Source organism: Theropithecus gelada, chromosome 4 (assembly GCF_003255815.1).
Source record: "Theropithecus gelada isolate Dixy chromosome 4, Tgel_1.0, whole genome shotgun sequence".
Taxonomy (NCBI): domain Eukaryota; kingdom Metazoa; phylum Chordata; class Mammalia; order Primates; family Cercopithecidae; genus Theropithecus; species Theropithecus gelada.
In genome coordinates this window covers 1,283,610-1,309,005 of record NC_037671.1, presented here as the reverse complement: position 1 = coordinate 1,309,005, position 25,396 = coordinate 1,283,610, and the positions used below count along the sequence as shown (strand labels likewise).

At 44.2% G+C, this 25,396-nt stretch overlaps 1 pseudogene; it reads left to right on the top strand.

The window, feature by feature from the left end:
- Positions 1-22,965: 22,965 nt before the first annotated feature.
- Positions 22,966-24,607, top strand: LOC112622210 (annotated as a pseudogene).
- Positions 24,608-25,396: the final 789 nt, after the last annotated feature.

The window sequence follows — 25,396 nt, the reverse complement described above, 5'->3', positions numbered from 1 at the left end:
CATCCTCTTCCAGGAGAGAATCAAAACAACAATGGACACAATGAAACATGCAAACATACTTTAAATATGTGCTGTCACAAGTAGCTACAAAAACATTAATTCCACCAAAATGAGAAAGGTGTGAAAACGGAAAACATTGCATACCGGTATTCACAGCAGCATTACTCACCATAGCCAAGACAAGGAAGCAAACAAAGCAGCCATCAACACCTGCATAGATGAAAAACATGTGGTCTATGTGGACAATGGAATATGATTCAACCTTAAAAAGAAGGAAATTCTGTTATATGCCGCAACATGGATGAACCTGGAGAACAATGCTAAGTGAAATAAGCCAATCATAAGGAAATTCCAATACTGCACAATTCCAGTTATATGAGGCATCTAAACTCTTAGAACCTGAAAGTAGAATGGCGGCTGCCAGAGGTTCGGTTGGGGATTCATGAGGAGTTTTGGGGCATAGAGTTTCAGTTTTGCAAAATGAAACGTTCTAGAGATCTGTTGCATAACAATGGGCTTGCAGTTAATATTATAGTACTCTATAATTAAAATGGCTATGATACAAAATTTTACATAATATGGTTTTCGGCACAATAAAAAATAATTAGCTCTCTTATTAACTTAGGAAAAAAGCACATGAATTCATTGAAAATATATTAGTATGTGCTTACTATGAAAAAGAGACACAGAAAACTTGAGACAAAAAGAGAGATCCTTGCTACCCCAGCTATCACCCATGAATCAGCAGAATCAGCATCTCATGAAACTAGACAGAAACGCTCACAGGCCCAGCCTTGACATCTTGAATCAGTCTGCATTTGGAAGGACCCCAGGTGGCTCCACTGCATGTAAGGCACTGCCCCAGATGGTGGTGGAGGGACATCCTAGGATGGTGACTCTGCCGCACAGATAGGAGCCTCCAGTCCAGATAGGAGCAACCAGAAGGGCCCAGGAGGGACATTTCCAAGAAAGTAAAATTAATAGACTGTCCAAAGTCTCTGACTTCTTAAAAGAGTCACAGAAATGGAACAGATACCAAAGTTAAATTAATGAGTGTTATCTAGAAAATAAACAGGCCAGGCGAGGTGGCTCATGCCTGTAATCCCAGCACTTTGGGAGGTCGAGGAGGGTGGATCACGAGGTCAAGAGATCGAGACTATCCCGGCCAACATGGTGAAACCCCGTCTCTACTAAAAATACAAAAATTAGCCGGGCGTTGTGGCACACGCCTGTAGTTCCAGCTACTCGAGAGGCTGAGGCAGGAGAATCGCTGGAACCCGGGAGGCAGAGGGTGCAGTGAGCCGAGATCGCGCCACTGCTCTCCAGCCTGGTGACAGAGCCAGAAAAAAAAAAAAAAAAGTAAAAGAAAATAAATAAAAACAAAGGCAAGTATTACCTTGAGGAAGAGCAAATACTACGAAGCAAGTGAAAAGTAGTCAAGTTGTCATATGAGAAGATTAGTCACAGAAAAAGAAACAAGGAATGGCTGAACTTGTGATACGTTGCCTTGTTTTTACCTGAGTGACTCTCTCCCAGGAGAGACAGCCGGACAGACTCCATTTTAGTTTCTTCACTTGCAGCCTCCTTTATCCCCCTTAAGGGAATAGCTAGTGCAAACTGACTCCAAGCACATCCAGGAATGCACCTGCTGATAAGATACTGAGGCAGGCTGTACCAGCAGCTCCTGGGAATGTGCTCAGTGGAAGGTACCTAAAGCGCCTGCATTTATCTTTTAATGATATTGCTTTAAGCCCCTGCCCCTGGAACTGTTTATTTTTTGTAACTTCTTCTATAACCAATTAATTTTTTTTTGCCTATTCTGCTTCTGTAAAATTGCTTCAGTTAAACCCCCCTCCCCTATTTAGACCATAGTATAGAAGAAAACCTAGCCCCTTCTTCGGGGCCGAGAGAATTTTGAGCGCTAGCTGCCTCCCGGTCTCCGGCTAATAAAGGACTCCATAATTTGTCTCAAAGTGTGGCGTTTCTCTATAACTCGCTTGGTTACAACAAACTAAACATAATTACTGTATAAACATATCGGGACGAGGAAAGAATGGGAAGAGTGAAAGAGAACAAGTGATGGATGTGGTGATGTCTCGTTCTCCCGGGCGGGGCAGGAGGTACCACACATGAGGGACTGACATGGCTAACGTGACCGCTCTTCTCGTTCTGCCTGCAGCCCGTAGTCTCTCCTCCTTGCCTATGGGTGGTGCGTGGGAGACAGGGGTGCCGAATCCGTTCGACTTCGCTGTCCCCGCCCTCTGCCTCGTGGGGTCGGTGGGGTTGGGGAGATGAGTCCTACCCCTGCTCATCTCCTGTGGTTGTTGCCTTTTGGGCAGCCCCTCTCCACGGCGGTGGGACAGTCCTGCTGGCCTGTGGCGCTGCCCTTCCCTCGGCCTGTGAGGGTTGGCTCTGTCTGGACCTTTGCTGTGCTCCCAGAGCCCTCCAGGTGGTCCTTCAGGTGCCCGAGGCCAAGTGATGGTGTCCTTTCTGTTTCCAGCGCCCTCTTCTCCAGTCGCTGCTGCAGTGCCTGCCTGTGGGTCCTGAGGAGTTTTGGTGAGGTAGAATTTTTATTTACTTATTTAAATTTGAAATTTAAAGCATGTTCATTGCAGCAATGTCTCTACTAGAGACTATGTAGAGGCAATGAAAAGGGGAAGAGATAAATTGTAGCACATTCCTGCCATGGAATACTATACTGCAAAGAAAACAAATGAACTATTTGTCTGAACATTGATTCATCTCGTAGACCACGTTAACTGAAAAAACAAGCAAAGGAATTGTTGGGAACAGGCCCCCAAATCTGGCCATAAACTGGCCCCAAAACTGGACATAAACAAACTCTCTGCAGCACTGTGACATGTTCGTGATGGCCATGACGCCCACGCTGAAGGTTGTGGGTTTACCGGAATGAGGGCAAGGAACACCTGACCCACCCAAAGCGGAAAACCGCTTAAAGGCGTTCCTGAACCACAAACAATAGCATGAGCGATCTGTGCCTTAAGGACATGTTCCTGTGGCAGATAACTAGCCAAAGCCCATTCCTTTATTTTGGCCCATCCCTTTATTTCCCATAAGAAATGCTTTTAGTTAATCTATAATCTATAGAAATAATGGTTATCACTGGCTTGCTGTCAGTAAATATGTGGGTAAATCTCTGTTCGAGGCTGTCAGCTCTGAAGGCTGTGAGACCCCTGATCTCCCACTCCACATGCCACATTTCTGTGTGTGTGTCTTTAATTCCTCTAGCGCTGCTGGGTTGGGGTCTCCCCGACCGAGCTGGTCTCGGCAATGAATAATATCAGCAAGAAACAATTTATAAAAAGTTTAAAAGCAAAGCCAGGTGTGGGGGCTTATGCCTGTAATCCTAGTACGTTGGGAGGCCAAGGAGTGCAGGTTGCTTGACCCCAGGAGTTCCAGGCCAGCCTGGAAAACATGACAAAACCCTATCTCTACAAAAAGTACAAAAATTACCCAGGCTTGGTGGTGCAAACCTCTAGTCCCAGCTACTCAAGAGGCCGAGTTGGGAGGAATTGCTTGAGTCTGGCAGGTCAAGGCTGAAGCGAACTGTGTTCATGCCACTGCATTTCAGCCTAGGTGACAGACTGAGACCCTGTTTAAAAAAAAAAAAAAAAAGACTAAAAGCATGTCAAACAAAGAGACTTTTCTAAAACGTAGTAAGAATATGAGGGCATACATCAAATTCAAGACAAACATTCGCCAGCAATTCTTGGTTTGCTCAGTACAGTATTGACTGAAACCTGTACTGAGCTGTGGAAAATCAGGGCTATCTACATGTATTTCTATTATTTTCTGTGTATACTACATATAGCCAATAATGTTAAAATGTCCCCAACTGACAAACCTGAGTGGCGGCTTCACAAAGATTTCTTATAATTCTCTATTTTTACTTCCAGCTAGAACTAATTCATAATAAAAATTTGTGAAGTGAATCCATAGAAATTGAGCAAAATAAAAAAGGATTTATTGAGTGTGAGGAAAGCTGCAGAGAAGTAAAGACAGATGGAGAGATGACAATACTGAGCATGTTAGTGACTTTCACAGTGACAGATTTCCTGGAGGAGTGTGAGCTGGAGCCAGAATGAAGTGGATAGACTGTGAAAGACGGATGAAGGAGCAGGAACTTCTGGAGACAAATATGGCGTGTGTTTGGCCAGATTGGGAGGTGTGGATGGACTCTGAACCTTCTGCTTTATGTCCAGCACTAGAGAAAGAGAACTCATGTTTATTTAGCACCTTCCACAATCTGTAGAGAAATCTGAAACATTACAAAAAAAGATATATGAATGGCCAATTGTCTTCAGGGAAAAACAAAGTAAAACCACAGTGAGAAACCACTAAGCAACCATTCAAATGGCTAAATTTAAAATGATTAATAACTATAAATGTTGGCAAGGACGTTGAACAATCTGTGCTCTCATCCATTACCTATAGGAATATAAAACAGCCACTTTGAAAATCAGTTTTGTATCATGTAATAAAGTTAAACAACCTAGTACTCTATGGCTACCTTTCCACTCCTAGGTATTTACTCAAGAGAAATGAAGATTCTGTCAAAAATCCCTGTATAAGAATGTTCATAGTTTCTTTATTTATCATAGTAAAAAATAAAAAATAACTGCCAATGTACAAAAATCATGATTCCTTCATACAATGGAATATTATCAGAAATAAAAATGAATGAACTGCTGATACATGCAACAACATGGATTGATCACATAATTATTATGCCAAGTGCAAAAAGCCAGACACACGGGAGACCATACAGGATGAGTAGATTTGTACGAAGTGTTAAAACAGGAAGAACTGCGCTATCATGATAGCCATCAAATCAATGGCTGCTGGGGATAGGGAAGCTGAGTTGAAGGGAGAAAAGGGGATCTTTGTGTACATTGATAGTGGCAAGAGTGATATGGTTGTATTTGTCAAAATTCACTGATAAAGTTGATGAAGATTTGCTTATTTTGGTAAATGTAAATTTTATAAGTTTAAAATGCTTATAATAAAAATTACATTAGTGATAAAAATAATAATTAAAAATATTAGCAACCAAATCCAACAGCGCACCAAAAGGGTAATACACCATGATATGTCCATATATAAAAAACACACAGCTAACAGTATAGTGAATGGAGACAAGTTTATAGCCTCCTCTGTAAGATCTAGAAGGAGGCACAGACTCCCACTTTCACCACTTTTATTCTATCCAGTACTAGAAGTCCTAGCCAGAGCAATCAGGCAAGTGAGGAAATAAAGGGCATCCAAGTCAGATAGGAGAAAGCCAACTTAGCCTTATTCGCAAGTGACATGATCTTTTACTTAGAAAAAATGAAAGATTCCACCAAATAAATAGTTAGAACTAATAAACAAATTCAATAAAATCTCAGGATACAAAATTAATGTGCAAACTTTCATAGCATTTATATATACCAGCACTATACAACCTGAAAAAAACATCAAGAAAGCAACACCATTTACAAATCACAAAGAAGTAAAATACCTAAAAATCAACTTATCCCAGGAAGTAAAACAAAAACTATAAAGCACCAATGAAGGAAATTGAAGAGTACACAAAACTGAAAGAACCAGGCATGGTGACGCACATCTGTAATCCTGGGACTTTGAGAGGATGAGACAGGAGAATTGTTTGAGCCCAGGAATTCAAGGCCTGAGAAGCATAGTGAGACCCTGTCTCTAAAGGAAAAAAAAAAATTAAACATATTTCCTGCACATAAATTGGAAGAATTAATATCGTTAAAATATTCATACTACCCAAAGCAATTTACAGATTCAACTCAATACCTATCAAAATACCAATATCGCTATTCACAGGTCTAGAAAAAATATGAAATTCATATGGAACCGTAAAATATCCGAAATAGCCAAGGCAATTGTAAACAAGAGGAACAAAGCTAAAGGCATGATGCTACCTGAATTCAAAATATACTATAAGGTTAGAGTAACCAAATCAGTATGGTACTGGCATAAAACTAGACACATAAATCAATGGAACACAAAAGAGAACTCACATATAAATCCATGTATTGATAGCCAACTCATTTTTGGCAAAGGAACAGAGAATATACAACGGGGAAAGAACAAGTCTCTTAAATAAATGGAGCTGAGAAAATGCTACCAGATGCAGAGGATCTAGACCCCTGTCTCTCACCATATACAAAAATCAACTCAAAATGGATTAAAGGTTTAAATGTAGGTCCTAAAACTATGAAATGACTACAATAATGCGTATAGGAAACACTCTAGACATGGGTCTAGGCAAAAATTTTATGGTTAAGACCTCAAAAGCACAGGCAACAAAAATAAAAATAGACAAATGAGACTACATTCAGCTAAATAGCTTCAACACAGCAAATGAAACAATCAACAGAATTAAAAGGTAACCTGTTGAATAGAGAAAATATTTGCTATGTATTCATCCTACAAGGAACTAATATCTACAATATATAAGAAACTCAAAAACTCAGCAGTAAAAACACAAATAATCCAATTAAAAAGTGGACAAAGGATCTGAATAGATGTTTCTCAAAAGGAGACATACAAATGGCCAACAGGTGTGTGAAAAGCACTCAACATTATTAAATAGCAGGAAAATGCAAACCAAAACTACAGTAAAATGTCGTCTTATCCTAGTTAGAATGGTTATTGTTGGGAAATAAAAAATAATAGATACTGTCGAGCATGTGGAGAAACCAGAACTGTTGTACACTGTTGGTGGGAAAGTAAGTACAGCAATTATAGAAAACAGTATAGTAATTTCTCAAAAAATTAAAAATAGAACTACTGGCTGACCCAACAACTCTACTCCTGGGTATTTATACAAAGGAAAAGAAATCATATCAAAAGAGTACCTGCATTCTCGGGTTTATTGAGGCACTGTTCACAGTAGCAAAGATATGAAATCAATAGGTGAATCCATCAATGGGTGACTGAATAAACAGTGGTATATATACACAATGGAATGCAATTCAGCCATAAAAAACAATGAAATCCTGTCAGTTGCAGGAATGTGAATGGAACCAAAGGCCATTACATTAGGTGAAATAAGCCAAGCAAGGAAAGGCAGATATCACGTGTTGTCACTCATATGTGCGAGCCAAAATGGTTAATCTCAGGGAAGTCAAGAGAGTAGAATAACAGTTACCAGAATCTGGAAAGAATGTATGGATAGGAAAATATAGAAAGGCACATTAATGAATCCAAATGTTCAGTTATTAGAGAAAATAAGTTCTAATATTGATAGCACAGCAGACTGACTAAAGTTACAAAAATGTATATTTCAATATAGCTATAAGAGTGGATTTAAAATGTTCCCAACACAAAGAAATGATAAATGCTTGAGGTGATGGATATCCTAAATATCCTGACTTCTTATACACACATTTTATGCATGTATCAAAATGTCACATGTATCCCATAAACATGTACAAATATTATGCACCAATTTTTAAAATATTTTAAAAATAAACAACACAATATGGGATATTTTAAAAGGTACAAAAATTATGAGCATGATAAAAATTTAGCAAATATTTTCCTTTATATTAACATCTTTTTCATTCTGTATGTTTAAGGAGAATAAAGTCCATACAGCCTCAGAAGAAGTGGCTCTCCTGAGAGAGAATCCTCTTCCCAGTTAAAAAGACAGAAACAGAATCATTGGAGTGAGTTGGACTTTGGAGAACTGCACAGCACCACGTCTTAGTGTCTGGGATTACCAAGACTTAGGGAGGAGGGTTCACCTTCCATGAATAACTAAACTTTGGTTCTCTTTCTTGTTTGTTTGTATTGCAAGATCAAAATTTCAGAAAACCAAGAGAAAGAATGCAGCCAAAGGGATGTACTGTCTTTTACTCTCTTTAATTTTTTAGAATATACACTGCCAAAGATGATCCAGACAGTTACAAGAAGAATTATGTTCCCATTAAGGAAGGAGACCACTACTACTCCTGCTGCCCTCCTCCCCTCACCTTGCCTAGTTTATAAGACAGGAGAAAAGGGAGAAAGCAAAAAGCTGGAAAGAAACAGAAGTAAGATATATAGCCAGACAACCTTGGCACCACTACCCGGCCTTAGGAGTTAAAAAAGTAATAGGCTGGGTATGGTGGCTCACGCCTGTAATCCCAGCACTTTGGGAGGCTGAGGTGGGTGGATCACTAGGTCAGGAGATCGAGACCATCCTGGCTAACACAGTGAAACCCCATCTCTACTAAAAATACAAAAAATTAGCCAGGCTTGGTGGCAGGCGCCTGTAGTCCCAGCTACTGGGGAGGCTGAGGCAGGAGAATGCCGTGAACCCAGGAGGTGGAGCTTGCAGTGAGCTGAGATTGCACCACTGCACTCCAGCATGGGCAACAGAGCAAGACTACATCTCAAAAAAAAAAAAAAAAGTAATAATGATAACATCAACCCCTGACCTAAACTACTTGGTTATCTGTAAATTCCAGGCATTGTTATGAAAAAGCATTGCAAAACTTTCTGTTCTGTTAGCTGATGCATGTAGCCCCCCAGTCACATTCCCCACGCTTGCTCGATTTATCATGATCTTTTCACGTGGACCCCTTAGAGTTGTAAGCCTTTAAAAAGGCCAAGAATTTCTTTTTCAGGGAGCTCAGCTCCTAAGACACAAGTCTGGTGATGCTCCTGGCCGAATAAACCTCTTCCTTCTTTAATCTGGTGTCTGAGGAGTTTTGTCTGCAGCTTGTCCTGCTACACTATGCCACCAAAATCCATATGTTGAAGTCCTATGTTGAGAAGACAGAAGAAGTGGCCAACTGCAAGCCAAGGAGTGAGGGCTCAGAACAAATCAACCCTGCAGCACCTTGACCTTGCACCTGTAGCCTCTAGAACTGTGAGATGATACATATTTATTATCTAAGTCATCCAGCCTTTGGTACTTTGTTATGGCAGCTCTAGCAAATTACCTTTTCTACCTTCTCCTATGTATGAACATGAGATTTTTTTTAGGAGTATGAATTACCTGGAATTCCAAAGGATAGAATAAGTCAAATGAAAATGGATGATATGGGGTCATTTCCAAGTCTCTGAGTGTCCCCTGGCCACCATAGAAAAATGAAGATGTTTCCATCACCTTTCAGTTTCACACAAAGCAAAAGTTGTAGACCTAAATTGACATAGAATCACAACTGTATTTAATTTATTTGAGACATTGAAGGAGGTAGTTTTGCCCAAATTTTATAGAAAGATGATGAACAATCACAATTACTAAACTAAGAGGCTTTTCTGGCAGGGGATCGTAGGTACTATATGTTTTTCTCCTATTTTTAAGATACGTTTTCCTAAAAAGTTTTGTCTAGGAGTAAATGTTTTCACTTTGCTTTTTTCCTACCCATTGATCACTTGTTCCTCCCTGCATTTCAGTAACGTTGCTAGACTGGAGGTGTTTGTCCATGATTCACAGATGAATCAAAGAGGTCCCAGGAGCAGAGAGCTTCTCCTGAGGTCACACAGCACCTGGGTGGTGGAGCAATGATGGGCACATGACATTCCAGGCCTCTAGTCCAATTTCTGGGTTCTATGAGAATTGTAGCCCTTGTTTTCTGATACATGTGGTTCTCTTTTGAGCCAGAGAAGGAGAACGCACAATGAGAACAAATTGTCAGAGCCCCAAGTCCTTCGCTTATATTTACTGGGCTGGGGGATGGAGGGAGAAAGGCTCCCACTGATTCTCTTAATTCCAGCTTCTATTATCAGTCACTCAGCTGAAAGCAGGAAGGTTAATCTTCTGCACTTGGCCTATCAGAACCAAGATGACAGAAAGCCCCACTTTCTACCATGGTAAAGACAATGGCCCTCCCACACCTTGAATCATGACCCAGTTTTCTAACTACATATGCTTTTCTGCACATGTAACTATTTCTGTTCTCATCAAGCCCCAGTTCTCACAGTGCAAACACAGGAGCTACTGAGCCTGATGCTCTAATGGATGCTCTGAGTTGAAATTTTATTTTATACTTAGGTGCCTCTGAATCATTGCAGAGTTTTGCCTGACTCTACTCTGACCCCATTTCAATCAAGGTCTATATGCTCTGGGACCTCTCCAAGTTCTCATCAGAAAGGACCAAAAAAATGCCTTGTCCAGCTACCGGGGTCCCTGATAGCAGTGATAAGCAACTCTTAATGGGAGAGAGCCTTGGGGTGACCAAAGACTCATAGACTTCATTACTGCTGGGCCACATGGCTCCAGCCTCTTGACCACAATGGATCAATGGTCCTAGATTCACCTCTGATATTTAAAGTCTTTCGTTCTTCAGCCTCCACAAATGCTGTCTGGTTGAGATGAAGGTAAAGGACACAGAGACCCAAAAACTGTAACTGCCTGGAACTCTGTCCAAGGTACCTCCCAGTGTTCTCATAGTATGTTGGCCATGTCCTCAGGAATTTAGTGAAATGCCCATGTTGTCTCCCAGTGGAAGTCAGGGGAGATCACTAGGCAGAGCTCTAGTGGCTGGTGTCCTCTACACCATTTATGTACACATGTTGGGGTTTTTCTAGCATGAAATGCCCCAAAGGCAGTCAAACCCGAAGCTTGGCTCCTCCAACAAATGAGTGTGAACATCTTAGCCTTGGCCAATGAGCACTGAATTCTAGAGAGACCATGAGACCTTCGAAATAGTGGGACACTTTAGTTCTGAATCCCAGAAGCTGCCTTCTTGCCCGGGAGGCAGGTGTCACTGCATCTGGTCCACAGAAGCAGCCCCACAGCTCAAGGTGCTCTTCTGGATTTCTGCCTCTTCCTGGTTCCTGAACTGGCAAATCTTCACTGCTTTGCTAGCCCATCTATAAATTCAAGCAGACTTTTCAAACATGTATTTTCCTCCCACTTTTCCAGTGGTACTCAATGGGAGAGCTGGTCCAAATGACCTAATCAGCAATTGCTGGAAACCAAAGTACAGTGTACAATTGTATATGTTAATGTCATGTACCAAGAGAGAAAATGCATAGATACAAGTAGCCACTTAAGCACTGTAATAATATCTCTCTATATACCCTTAGTATAATATATATATAAATAAATTATATATTTTAAGAAAATAATCTCTATGTGTAATATATGACTATGATTCTGATAGTCAAACCGGGGATCATAGTACGAGGACACTTCTCATCACCTTCACTCGTGAGCCTGATAGTGTGAAATGAGAAGCAGAGATTTGAAATGTGTTGCAAAACTCTCTCAAAGAAAGTAGAGTGGTATTCCCATGACCTAATCAAACCAATCTCCTCACAAATCACATTGGACTTACAATGTGTGAGATGTGTCTTTATGAAAATGGAGTTAATCCTAGGTATGTGGTCTTTTTTACATGAACTGTACTGTAGTGGCTCACTAGCTATCAATTCACCAACAATCATTCCATTTAATAAAAGGGAGATCCCACCACAGGCCAGCATTTCCCAGGTGGAGACCTCTTGCCGACATAATCTTCCAACAGAGAATTTCCCTGGGAACCCAGAGGGAAGAGAAGAGGCTCAGGCAAAAAGGATGAAAGGAATAGCAATCACAGCTGGGCACGGTGGCTCACACCTGTAGTCCCAGCGTTTGGGAACACCGAGGAGGGTGGATCACCTGAGGTCAGGAGTTCAAGATGAGCCTGCCCAACATGGCGAATCCTGTTTCTACTTAAGAAAAAAAAAAAAAATCCAAAAAATGAGCCAGGTGTGGTAGCAGGCTCCTGTAATCCCAGCTACTCCGGATGCTGAGGCAGAAGAATCGCTTGAACCCGGGAGGTGAAGGTTGCATTGAGCCAAGATGGTGCCACTGCACTCCAGTCTGGGCGACAAGGGCAAAAGTCCATATCAAAATTAAAACAAAAGGAAAGAAATAGCAACAGTGATAATATCATACACTGTCATGGTGCTATGTGTTAATTTGTGTCCTTAGCACTTTAAAAATATGAATTCATTTAATTCTCACAACACCTTTATGGGGTGTGCCTGCAAAATTGTCCGTTTTCAGGTGATACAATAGTAATGAAGGTTGCACACAAATCGTGGTGGAGCTGGGTTTGCATGCAGCCAATCCTGACCCAGGGTCATGCTCACTCATCTCTGCACTGTCCAGGATGTGAGGGTGGGTGGAGATTCCAGCTCAGGGAGAGAGATTGGAGAGACAGAAGAATAAAAAGAGTGGGCAGACAGGATCACTCTGATGGTTCTGGGGCTCCCCTTCCAGGAGAGAAGACAAAAATTATGTCACCATCAAGGACAGTATCCAAAGTCTCTGGCTTAAACCTGGGCGTTTCCGGCTATGGGACAGGTGGCTGGGCAGGGAAGACAAACTAAGCCAAAGGTCCAGCTCTGAAGAGTTTCCTCTCCTGAGAATTCTGTAGGAGTTTTTCTGACCTCATGGCCACCTCTCATACTTTACTCTTGTTTTTCCCCCAGGACTGATGAGGGTGTCGTATCTGGTTTCCACTGGGGTCTAGAGAAGCCATCAGAGTGAGTGGAGAATGGGATTCGTAAAGTGGGAGATCTTCGGGATTCTCCCTGGATCCAAGATACCCAGAGAAGCCGGATCCCGCATCCTGGAACCCCCACCCTGCTACTCTGTGGGCCCTGACCTTGGGGAAGACCTGGGCTGTTGAGGAGAGAATCAGGATGAACTGGGCCGGGGAGGAAGGAGGTAAAGGGCGGCCTGCAAGACTCAGCAGCTCTTGCCGGGGCGCCTCCGCCCCGGGCTGGGGTCTGCAGACTTCTGAGGTCTTATTTCCAAATGCCGCCGTCCCAGGCCACCCTTCCTTGGTCCCTGCCCCTCTGTCCTCTCCCCAGGTCCCCACACACAGTAAGAAACTCCCAGACTAGCAGCTCCGGGGGACGGGACGGGCGGGACGTGGGAGGGAGCCCGGGAGGCTGGGTCCCGGCGGGGAGGCAGAGGGAGCATGTCCCGGAGACAGTGGGCAGATTGGGACCCGAGGGGAGCGGGGCGGGGCCCCAGGTTCCCTGGGCCTCTCCCACCCCCAAAATGCAGGTCCCCGGGGCCCAGGCCCGCAGTCCTGAGTAGTTGGAGTCCGGGCTCCGCCTCCACCACGCGCGCCCTGGGCTCCTCAGCGGCGCCTTCGTGGGCAACACGCGGTTCCTGCGCTTCTACAGCCGTGGCGAGGAGCAGAGAATGAAGCCGCCGGCGCCGCGGGTGGAGAAGATAGGACAGGATTGTGGACGCCCTGAAGAAAGTTCTCGATGACCGCGACGAATGTATTACTGAGTGGCCTGAGGTTCCTGAGCCGGCACAACCACCCGGGCCAGCGGGTGAGTGACGTCAGGCTCCGGGCACAGGTGTCCCTCCCACCCTACACTGGCAGACTGGTCAGGGTCTCCCAGGCGTGGGGGTGCGGGCCCTCAGTTGACCCCCCACCGGTAGGGAAGCGCTAGGGATGTTTTGCTCCAGGTCTCTCCTTCATTTGGATGGTGACTGACTTCTGCTGTGACTAATCACAGTGGGAGGGAGGAGCTGGCGTGGGCGGGGCGAAGCGGGGATTCTGGCCCTTTCTGGGGCCGACACCGGGAGAGGTTCAGGGTCCCACACCTGCAGTTGCTGCGCCGCTGCGTGCTGGCACCAGTTGGGAACTTTCTTGGAGGACACTTTCAGCCCGCCTAGGACAGGAAATAATAGTTCATGTCCCTGAAGCAGGACGTAAAGACCTGGACAGCGGCGCGATCCGCGGCTCAGAGGATCAAGCGCACCTGGGAGAGGTTCTGGATCACGGAGACTGCAAGGGAACCCGTAATGGGTCACTACACTAGGCGCAGAAGCCCGGAGCATGGCAAAGGGAGGATGCTGCTGGAAGATACTGTAGTCCTCGGGGCCGCGCGTCAGGACCTCCTGAAGCTGGAATTGTGTGACCTGGAGGCGTCCCTGTAGGAAGGAAGGAGGCCCGAATCGTGCCGCTTCCTCCTCCTCCTCAGCATTTCTATTGTGGATCTGGGGATTGTGCCCAGGCTCCTGAGACTGTTCTGAGGGTGGGTGGGGAGAAGGGACAGGGAGAAGGAGTGCAGGGAGGTAACTAGGAAAGGACAGCAGTTCCCCTTGTCAACAGTGATGTGTTTGTCAGTAGTGGTGTACTTCACCGGGGGATCTTTCTCTTCCCTGGTCTTCTGTGCCCAACAATTAGAGATTACCTTTAACACAACCAGAAGATAAAATAGCAGGAAAGCGAATCAGCAGAGACACAGTGCATGAAAGTACCATAAACGATTGCTAGTTTCTAATACCACAACGTAATAGCTGGTGACTGTCAGAAGGTTGTAAAATCTGCAAGTAAATTAGAAAAAAAAAAAAACCCAGAAATTTTAAAACCGAAAAATAATATCACCAACGTTAGAAGCATAATAGTGGCTTCCCAGACAATGAGACACATGTGTAGAAAAAGCGCACTAGATATTAGGACAATCGCTTATCCTGCACCTATTTTTTTTTTTTTTGGAGACGGAGTCTCGCTCTGCCGCCCAGGCTGGAGTGCAGTGGCCAGATCTCAGCTCACTGCAAGCTCCGCCTCCCGGGTTTATGCCATTCTCCTGCCTCAGCCTTCCAAGTAGCTGGGACTACAGGCGCCCGCCACCTCGCCCGGCTAGTTTTTGTTTTTTTTTTTTTTTTTTTTGTATTTTTAGTAGAGAAGGGGTTTCACCGTGTTAGCCAGGATGGTCTCGATCTCCTGACCTCGTGATCCACCCGCCTCGGCCTCCCAAAGTGCTGAGATTACAGGCTTGAGCCACCGCGCCCGGCCTTCCTGCACCTATTTTTAATTTTGAAATTTCTTCTCGACCCTAACAAGGAGGCCGAGAGCTGGGATTCTCATTAAATTTTTTCCACCTCTGAGACTCTCCTCAGATCAGCCATCAGCACTTGTGACCCATCACTCAGGACCTAATGGGAAGGTCACCTTGAGGTGCCGGGCCAAGGGATTCTACCCAGCAGAGATCACATTGATTTGACTGTGGGAGGGCGGACCACACCCAGGACGCACAGCATGGAGACCCCAGGCCTCAGGGCAATAGGACCTTCAAGAAGTGGGCAGCTGTGGTGGTGCCTTCTGGGGAAAAGCAGGAATCCCCGTGTGTGTGTAGCGTGAGGGGCTGCTCAGGCCTTTTATGCTGAAGTGGGTAAAAACGGGTGTAAGGTGGAAACTCCTTCACAGAATTGGCAAGCAGGAGCTGTTCTGGACCCTGTGACAGGCTCAAAGTTTTGACCTGCAGGTTGAGACCCCTTTCATTCCCTTCTCAGAACCCCCTTCCCAGCTCATCCTAACCATCATGGAAGCCATTTCTGACTCAGAGCTACTTCCTGCTCTGGTCCTGGGACCTGTGATGTGCAAGAAGTCTCAGGTATGGGAGGCACTAGAATGATGGTTTTGCCCCATCTCATGTGTAGGGATCCCACTGCTGTTGGGGAATTTGCCCAGTCACTTCTCCCTGTTCTTGCCGGGGCCGGCGCTGGTGAACCCAGCCAAGCCACAAACCCTTAGAGGGAACCAGGCAGACAGGCAGACTGACTAGGAGAGCATTGCCTATCAAGTGGCTAATGGCCCCAATCATTTTATAAAAATGAAAGAGAAAAGAATACCAAAGTTCATTGCAAGGATCCTTAGCAAGAACTACTTGCAATTGGAAGAAAACCACAGAGAATTGTAAGGAGCCATGTGACAGAGAGGACCAGGATGCCATGAAAATGGCCTTGGTTAAAAATAGGTCATTTAACCCTTGGTCACTGGCATCTCTCTAGATTTTCAAGTATACAATGTTCAATTTGATGTGCAAGGTAATTCCATCTTGCAAAGGATTTGATGTTACATTTTACCACACATACAACTGAAATAAACTTTTACAGAGTTGGAAATGCGTATTATTGATCAAAATAAATGAAATAAAAAAGAGTAGAAGGAATAGCCAGTGATGGAATAGCAAATATGAATGGAAAACAAAATAGGACTGAAAAAAAAAACTTCAGAAACACATAATAGCAGTGCCATTTACAATCATAGTGGTGTCCAAATCACTTCTATCACATCTCATTCAATAGCAGAAAGAAAGATATTAAGTTTATTATAGAATGCCCACTGAACAGCCAGTTTTTGCAAAAACTTATTTCTCAATTTGAGTTAACCACTTCGGGCTACTGCATCAAACCAAAGTTATTGGCATCTAGATGCGTTGACTGAAGTGTGAAATTCACATTTTTGTAAATGAAGAGCAATCTAATTAGGCAATTGTCTTCTAAGTGAAAGCAAGTTTATTAGAGAAGTAAAGAAACAAAAGAAGGGCTACTCCATAGAGAGAGCAGTGCTGTTTTTTTTTTTTTTTTTTTTTTTTCCTTAAGTGTAGGCAAACATTTTTTAAAAGATGATAATTCAGTAATAAAGTTGGCACTAGGGGCATACTTTCACTAAATTTGAGACATCTTAGACAAAACAAAGACTTATTTTCAAGGCATTATTTTTATGGCACTGGAGTCTTGGAACTATTTGATCTAGTTACTCTATGTTCTCAACCATGTTAACTCATTGAAGAAAACATTATTACTAAAGGTATTTGCAAGAAAAACTCAGAGATGCTGTTTTATCTCCATTCTCTGTCTCAAACTGTTTTCCCCTCAGCACCCAAGGCTCTGTGATATCTTGAATTTTTATTCATTAATTTAAAAAGAAAAGCTTATCACAGAATTAGAAAAACACTATTTTAAAATTCATGTGGATCCAAAAAAGAGCTCATATAGCCCGGAGAATTCTAAGCAGAAAGAACAAAGTGGAGGAATCAGGCTACCTGACTTAAAACTATACTATAAGCCTACAGTAACCAAAACAGCATGGTATTGGTACAAAAACAGGCACATAGACCAATGGAACAGAATACAGAACTCAGAAGTAAGGCTGCACATCTAAAACCATGTGACCTTCAAAAAACCTGACAAAAACAAGCAATGGGGAAAGGATTCCCTATTTAATAAATGATGCTGGGAAAACTGGTAGCCATATGCAGAAAGTTAAAACTGGATTTCTTCCTTACACCTTACACAAAAATTAACTCAAGACGGGTTGAAGACTTAAATGTAAAACCCAAAACTACAAAAATCCCAGAAGAAAATCTAGGCAATTCCATTCAAGACATAGGCATGTTCAAAGATTTTATGATGAAATCACCAAAAGCAATGGCCACAAAAGCAAAAATTGACAAATGGGATCTAATTAAACAAAAGAGCTTCTGCAGAGCAAAAGAAACTATTATCAGAATGAAAAGACGTCCTACAGAATGGTAGAAAATTTCTGTTATCTATCCATCCGACAAAGGTCTAATATTGAGAATCTACAAAGAACTTCAGCAAATTTACACGAAAAAACAACTTCATTGAAAAGTAGACAATGGACATGAACAGGCACCTCTCAAAAGAAGAAATACATGAGGCCAACAAACATTTTTAAAAGTGCAACATCACTAATCATTAGAGAAATGCAAATCAAAACCACAATAAGATACCTTCTCATGCCAGTCAGAATGGCAATTATTAAAAAGTCAAGAAGCAACAGATGCTGGTGAGGTTGTGGAGAAATAGCAATGCTTTTACACTGTTGTTGGAAATGTAAATTGGTTCGACCACTGTGGAAGACAGTGTGGCAATTCCTCAGATATTTAGAACCAGAAATACCATTTTGCCCAACAATCTCATTACAGGGTATACACCCAAAGGAATATAGATCATTCTATTATAAAGATACATGCATGTGTATGTTCATTGCAGGACTTTTCACAAGAGCAAAGACATGGAATCAACCCAAATGCCCATCAGTGATGGACAGGATAAAGAAAATGTGGTTCGTATACACTATGGAATATTATACAGCCATAAAAATGAGTGAGACAGTGTCCTTTGTAGGGATATGGATGAAGCTGGAAGCCATTATCCTCAGCAAACTAACACAGGAACAGACAACCAAACACCAATGTTCTCACTTATAACTGGGAGCTGAGCAATGAGAACACATGGACACAAGGAGAGGAATGGCACACACTGGGGCCTGTTGGGGGAGGGCAGTGGTGGGGGGAGCATTAGGGAAAATAGCTAATGCATACCAGGGTTAGTACCTAGGTGATGGGTTGATAAGTGCAGTAAACCACCATGGCACACGTTTACCTATGTAACAAACCTGCACATCCTGCACATGTACCCGGGAACTTGAAATAAAATTAAATTTAATTAAAAGACAAGCTTAAAGCATTAAAAAAAAATTAGATAAAAGAAGCCTTTGATTTACGAAATATTGAAACAATAGTTTCAATTTTGTTTTTAACATATATGCAAATCCTTTAATACTGCTCCCTTCCAGAGATGCAGCTTAATTCCCTCTCTTGAGTGTGGCTTGGACTTAATGACGCACTTCTGATATGGCCCAGTTCTGTGTTCCCACCCAAATCTCATCTTGAATTCTCACTCAAGGGAATTGCAATCCCCAGCTATTGGGGAAAAAACTTCATGGGAGGTGATTGGATCATGGGGATGGTTCCCCCATGCTGTTCTCATGATAGTGAGTGAGTTCTCATGAGATCTGATGGTTTTATAAGGGGCTTTTCTCCGCTTTGCTCCGCATTTCTCTCTCCTGCCACCGTGTGAAGAACGATGTGTTTGCTTCCACTTCTGACATGATTGTAAATTTTCTGGGGCGGCCTCCTCAGCCATGCAGAAGTGTGTCAATTAAATCTCCTTTCTTTTTATAAATTATGCAGTCTCAGTTATTTCTTTATAGCAGTGTGAGAATGGACTAATACAACTTCTAACTGATAGAGTAATGCTGACATAACAGTTTGTGACTCTGGGGGTAGAAAATAAAACACACTGTGGTTTCCCCCTTCTCTCTCTCTCTCTGGGATCATGAACTCTGGGGGAAGCCAGCTGCTGTGCTGTAAGCAGCCCTGAAGGAAGGTCCATGTGGCTAAGAACTGCAGACTTCTGGGACCAGACAACAAGGAACTAGGACTTTTCCAACAGCCATGTGACTGAGCCATGTTTCATGTGAATCCTCAGTGAAGCCCTCAGATGATGCAGCCCTTGACTGACAACTGGACTGCAACCTTGTGAGAGGCCCTGAGCCAGAATCACTCAGGGAAACCTCTCCTGGATTCCTGACCATTGGAAACTGCAGGAGATGATGAATATTTGCTGTTTTGAGCCGCTAAGTTTTACATAATTTGTTATGAAATAGTAAATAACTAATACATTTTCACAAGACAGGATGTATTATTACATGGTAATTTGCATTTGCTCTAAATTTATTTATTTATTATTATTACTGAGACAGGGTCTCACTCTGTCACCCAGGCTGGAGGGCAGTGGCATGATCACCGTGCACTGTAGTGTTGACCTCCTGGGCTCAATGGATCCTTTGACCTCAGCCTCCTGAATAGCTGGAACCACAGGCATAAACCACCATGCCTGGCTAATTTTCTAATTTTTTTTGTAGAGATGGGGGTTTTGCCATGTTGCCCAGGCTCATCTTGAACTTCTGGAGTCAACAAATCTGCCTTCCTCTGCCTTTCACAGTACTACGATGGCAGGCATGAGCCACCACACCTTGCCTAAATTAATTATAAGACATTAAACATGTAACTTAGTTTTAAAAGGTAAGGAGAATGTCCATGGCTGAAGAGGATGTATTTTGTTACTGTTCACAATGATCACTTTACTACAACTTCAATTTCCAACTGTGTTCCAATAAAACACAAAAGGAAGACCCAACCCTTGCTAGGCTGACTCTACGATGGCCTCAACAACCAACTGCTGGTCATTCACCTTCCTCCAGTTATTCAGCCAACTCTAATGTAGGTGCTGCTGTGAAGAGATTTAGCAGATATAATTAAGGGCCTCAATTAGTTGACTTTAGGCGGGTTTATCCTGCTTGGACTGTCCTAATCAGGTGAGCCCTTGAAACGACCGGCTTCTTCCTGAGCATAGAGATTCACAGTGTGAGAGGGATTCAGCATGAGGGGTTTTCTCCACTGTGGGCTTTGAAAATGAAGAGGCTGTGTAGGAAAGAACGCTGGTGGGCACCAGGGTTGAGCTCAGCCCTCCCCGTTTTCTACAGTGACAGCCAGCAAGGAACAGGGACCTCAGTCTTACAACTGCCAGAAACTGCATTCTGCCACCTCTGTATAAGCCTAAAGTAGGATTCAAAATGAAAACACAGCTTGGGAAGCCCAAAACACATGATGTCCACATCATGCCCACATTTCTGACTAAGGAACTATAAGCAGATAAATAGGTATTGTTTGGCCAGGCGTGGTAGTGCATGCCTGTATCTTAACATTTGAGGAGCTGACACAGGAGGATCACTTGCAGCCAGGACTTTGAGACAAGCCAGGATAATACAGTGAGACACTGGTCTCCACAAATTTTTTTTTAATTAGCTGGGCCTGGTGGCCATTGCCTGCAGTCCTAGCTACTCTGAAGACTGAGGCAGGAGGATCCCTTGAGCCCAGGAGTTTGAGGCTGCCGTGAGCCCTGATCATGTGACTGCACTTCACCCTGGATGAGAGAGGGAGACTCTGTCGTTAAAAATAAATCAATGAAGACAATAAATGGGTGTTGTTTAAAGCCAATGTTTGTGATAACTTGTTACCCAGTCTTATAGAATTCATACACAGGCTCAACAGACTCATGGAATGAGTTGATGAATTCATATGCACACTAGTTTCATAAAATAAAATCTTTTTTAAATTTTTTCAGTGTTTTACATTTTATAATTTTCTGTGATGCAATTTAATACACTCGTATTTCATTCAGTCAGTCAACAAAATTAATTTAGTCCCTACGATGAACCAGGTATGCCCTCGTATGTTCACGTGCCTGACAACCTAGAAGCCTCATAAGACCAGCACGGAGCTGCTGGAGTGTTTTAGGTGAAGGAATGACACCCGCTGCACATGCTGACTCACAGTATCAGGACCACTGTGGAGAGAAGAGTCATGTAGCAGGTAATTGGTCAGTGCTAGAGCCACAGTTCAGGAGTGACAGCATGGTGATGACTAAGGGGAGAGGAGGGCCTGAGGGATGAAAGTGACGGAGGGAAGGGCTGGAGAAGCAGGAGGTGAGGAAAAGGAGCAGAGGGAAGAATTCAAAAGCTGCGGAATTCTGAGGTTTAAACACATTGTGTTATAGATTTTAATTAATCCGTCTACAGAGCCTCGCAAGGTGTTCTTTGCAGTTGGCCTTTAATACCTTATATGAGTCTGCCAAAAAACTAGTTGTTTTTTGTGTTAATCAGATTTATAAAATACTAAGTGTTCCTATAAAATATACACACCACCACTTAGATGTGTATACTTCCTAAAAACAGGCAGTGCATTTAGCACTGGTGAGGGGCATTGTGAACACTTGCAACTTTGAGGTGAATAAAGTCTACTGGCTCCTGGCTGCAACATATAGTAACACAGTGGCCACTTTGTATTGAGGAGATGTCCTGGACTCACACAGAAACTCAGGGCTATGGAATGAAAGTATATTTATTCATGTCCCTGTTCGGGCGTCGTGTTGGCCAGGCGCGGTGGCTCAAGCCTGTAATCCCAGCACTTTGGGAGGCCGAGACGGGTGGATCACGAGGTCAGGAGATCGAGACCATCCTGGCCTATACGGTGAAACCCCGTCTCTACTAAAACATACAAAAAACTAGCCGGGCGAGGTGGCGGGCGCCTGTAGTCCCAGCTACTTGGGAGGCTGAGGCAGGAGAATGGCGTGAATCTGGGAGGCGGAGCTTGCAGTGAGCTGAGATCCGGCCACTGCACTCCAGCCTGGGCAGCAGAGCGAGACTCTGTCTCAAAAAAAAAAAAAAAAAAAGAAAGAAAGAAAGTATATTTAAATATTTAAAATACAAGTGGGAGTCACAGATACATTGTCTGGGAAAGTGAAACTTAGGAGCTTTGTGAGTGCTGTTGTACTGCTTTTAGACAGGTTTATATATCAAGCGGCTAAAGACACATTTTTTACCGACTAGATTTCTGATCATTTAGGGGTTACCGAGATTCTGCTACCCGGTGTATTTAATAAACAAAGAGCAAACTGGTCTCTATTCTATCTCATGCATGCAAGTACAACTTTTCTAGATTTAAAGAAAAGAAAAAGAAAAAGAAAAGAAAAGAAATGCAAAAAGAAAAGAAACCTGTCTCTACACCTCCATTCCCAGGGCGGGCTCACTCTCTGGTGCCAAGCTCCCTGGGTGGAGTTTTCTCCTAGAAGAGTTCAGGGGGACATGTAAGTAGTGGGAGGCAGGGAGTCCTGGGACGGGGTTTCTGGGATGAAATTGAAGGGAGAGGGACAGGGACCATGCCCACAGTTTCTCCCTGGTTTCTCAGACTCCTGGGCCAAGACTCAGGGAGACATTGGGACAGAACGCTTGGCACAGGAGGATCGAGGTCAGGGTGAAGTCCCAGGGCCCCAGGCGTGGCTCTCAGGATCTCAGGCCCCACAAGCGGTGTATGGACTGGGGAGGTACAGGGTTAGGGATTCTCCAGCTCCACAGCGTTTCTCTTCCTCTCCCAACCTGCGTCAGATCCTTCTTCCTGGATACTCATGAGGCAGACTCAGTTCTCACTCCCATTGGGTGTCGAGTTTCTAGAGAAGCCAATCATTGTCGATGCGGCCCCTTTTCTAAAGTCCCCAGTCACCTACCTGGACTCAGATTCTCCCCAGATGCCAAGGACGCAGTGGAGCAGTGGAGAGCCTACCTGGAGGGCGAGTGCGTGGAGTGGCTCCGCAGATATCCCAGGTGCCGTTGACCAGGCTGGTGTCTGGCTTCTGTGCTCTCTTCCCCATCCCAGGTGTCCTGTCCATTCTCACGAGGGCCACATGCCTGCTACTGGAGTGTCCCATGAGAGAGGCAAAGTGCCTGGATTTTCTGATTCTTCTCGTCAGACCCCCTACCAAGACACATGTGACACCATCCCATCTCTGACCACGAGGCCACCCTGAGGTGCTGGGCCCTGGCCTTCTACCCAGATCATACTGACCTGGCAGCGGGATGGGGAGGACCAGACCCAGGACACGGAGACCAGGCCTGCAGGGAACGGAATCTTCCAGAAGTGGGCAGCTGTGGTGGTGCCTTCTGGAGAGGAGCAGAGATACACCTGCCATGTGCAGCATCAGGGACTGCCTGAGCCCCTTACCCTGAGATGGGGTGAGGAGGGAGATGGGGGTGTCATGCCTCCTAGGGAAATCAGGAGCCTCTCTGGACACCTTTAGCAGGGTCGAGGCTGGGGCCTAGGGGTCAGGGACCCTCACCTTCCCATATTTTCCCAGAGTGGTCTTCTCAGTCCACCATCTCCATCGTGGGCATCATTGCTGGCCTGGTTCTCCTTGGAGCTGTGGTCACTGGAGCTGTGGTTACTGCTGTGATGTGGAGGAGGAAGAGCTCAGGTGAGGAAGGGGTGAGGAGTGGGGTCTGAGATTTCTTGTCCCACTGGGAGTTTCAAGCCCCAGATAGAAATGTGCCCTGCCTGGTTACTGGGAAGCACCATCCACACTCATGGGCCGACCCAGCCTGGGCCCTGTGTGGCAGCACCTACTCTTTTGTAAAGCACCTGTTAAAATGAAGGACAGATAGATCACCTCGATTTCGGTGGTGATGGGACCTGATCCCAGCAGTCACAAGTCACAAGGGAAGGTCCCTGCTGAGGACCAACCTCAGGAGGGCAGTTGGTCCAGGACCCACACCTACTTTCTTCATGTTTCCTGATCCTGCCCTGGGTCTACAATCACACATTTCTGGTAACTTCTCTGGGATCCAAGACTAGGAGATTCCTCTAGGACCTTATGGCACTGGTTCCTTTCTGATATCTCACAGGACATTTTCTTCCCACAGATAGAAAAGGAGGGAGCTACTCTCAGGCTGCAAGTAAGTAGGAAGGAGGCTGATCCCTGAGATCCTTGGGATATTGTGGTCGGGAGCATATGTGGGAGCTGACCCGCCCCACAGTTCCTCCTCTAGCCACATCTCCAGAGGGATCTGACCAGGTCCTGTTTTTGTTCTACTCCAGGCAGTGACAGTGCCCAAGGTTCTGATGTGTCTCTCACAGCTTGTAAAGGTGAGACCCTGGGGGGCCTGATGTGTGTGGGGTGTTCAGGGGAACAGTGGATGCAGCTGTGCTATGGGGTTTCTTTGGGTTGGATGTTTTGAACATGGGATAGGCTGTTTAAAGTGTGACTCTTCACTGTGACAGATGTGAATTTGTTCATGAATATTTTTTCTATAGTGTGAGACAGCTGCCTTGTGTGGGACTGAGTGGCAAGATTTGTTCACGCCTTCTCTTTGCGACTTCAAGAACCCTGGCTTGCTTTCTGCAAAGGCACCTGAATGTGTCTGTGTTCCTGTAGGCATAATGTGAGTAGATGGGGGGATCACCCCATCCCCATGTTCACCATGACCCTTTTCCCCACGCTGACCTGTGTTCCCTCCCCATTTATCTTTCCTGTTCCAGGGAGGTGGGGCTGAGATGTCTCCATCCCTGTCTCAACTTTATATGCACTGAGCTGTATCTTCTCACTTCCCTATTGAAATTAGAATCTGAGTATAAATTTACTTTTTAAATTCTTGCCATAAAAGGTAGATGGGTTAATTAAAGGAGAAGATTCCTAAAATTTAAGAGAAAAAATAAATGGAAAACATGAGAACCTTCCACAGTCCACGTGTTTCTTGTGCTGATTTGTTGCAGGGGTGGAGAGTAGACGGGGCTGTGCTCAGTGGGTGCTCAGGCCACCGTGGGCTTTATGTGGTCAGTGTTTGGCTGGGTCATCTTTGCTGCTCCATTGTCTGTGGCCCTTCAGTAGAACCTTGTCCCACCACGACCTATGATCACAGAGACTTGGATGTCACCTAGGGTGGTCCCTACATACGAGGGTCCTTGTGGTATCAAGAAACAAATTTTCACACCTGTTCAGCTCTTGCCCTCCTCCCAGGGCTCTTTCCTGGATTGTATTTTCCATCTTTTCTCCAATCTTTAAAGGAATGAGATTTGGAAATTTGCAGAGAGGAGGGGTCCCATAATTTCTCATCATAGGTAAGTTTTTGTTGGAGCTCCTCTTCTGCTGTCCTACTTATCTTCCTGCCCTGAGTTGTAGTCATCCCAGTGCTGGTTCCAATCCAAACTCATGGTTTTATAAAGCAGAGCCTAATTTAGATTCATATGTGGTTGGATAATTGGACCCGTAAGTCTAGGATTATCTTTCCTGAGGAGAAAAATATGGTTGTGTGCTGCAGTGTGCAGGAGGATTGGTGTGGGAGGAGGGAGGGAGGGAGGACACAAAAGCAGCCCTGGTGAGAAAAGTACTGTGGCATCGATGTCTGCATGAGAGGATGTTGTTCTT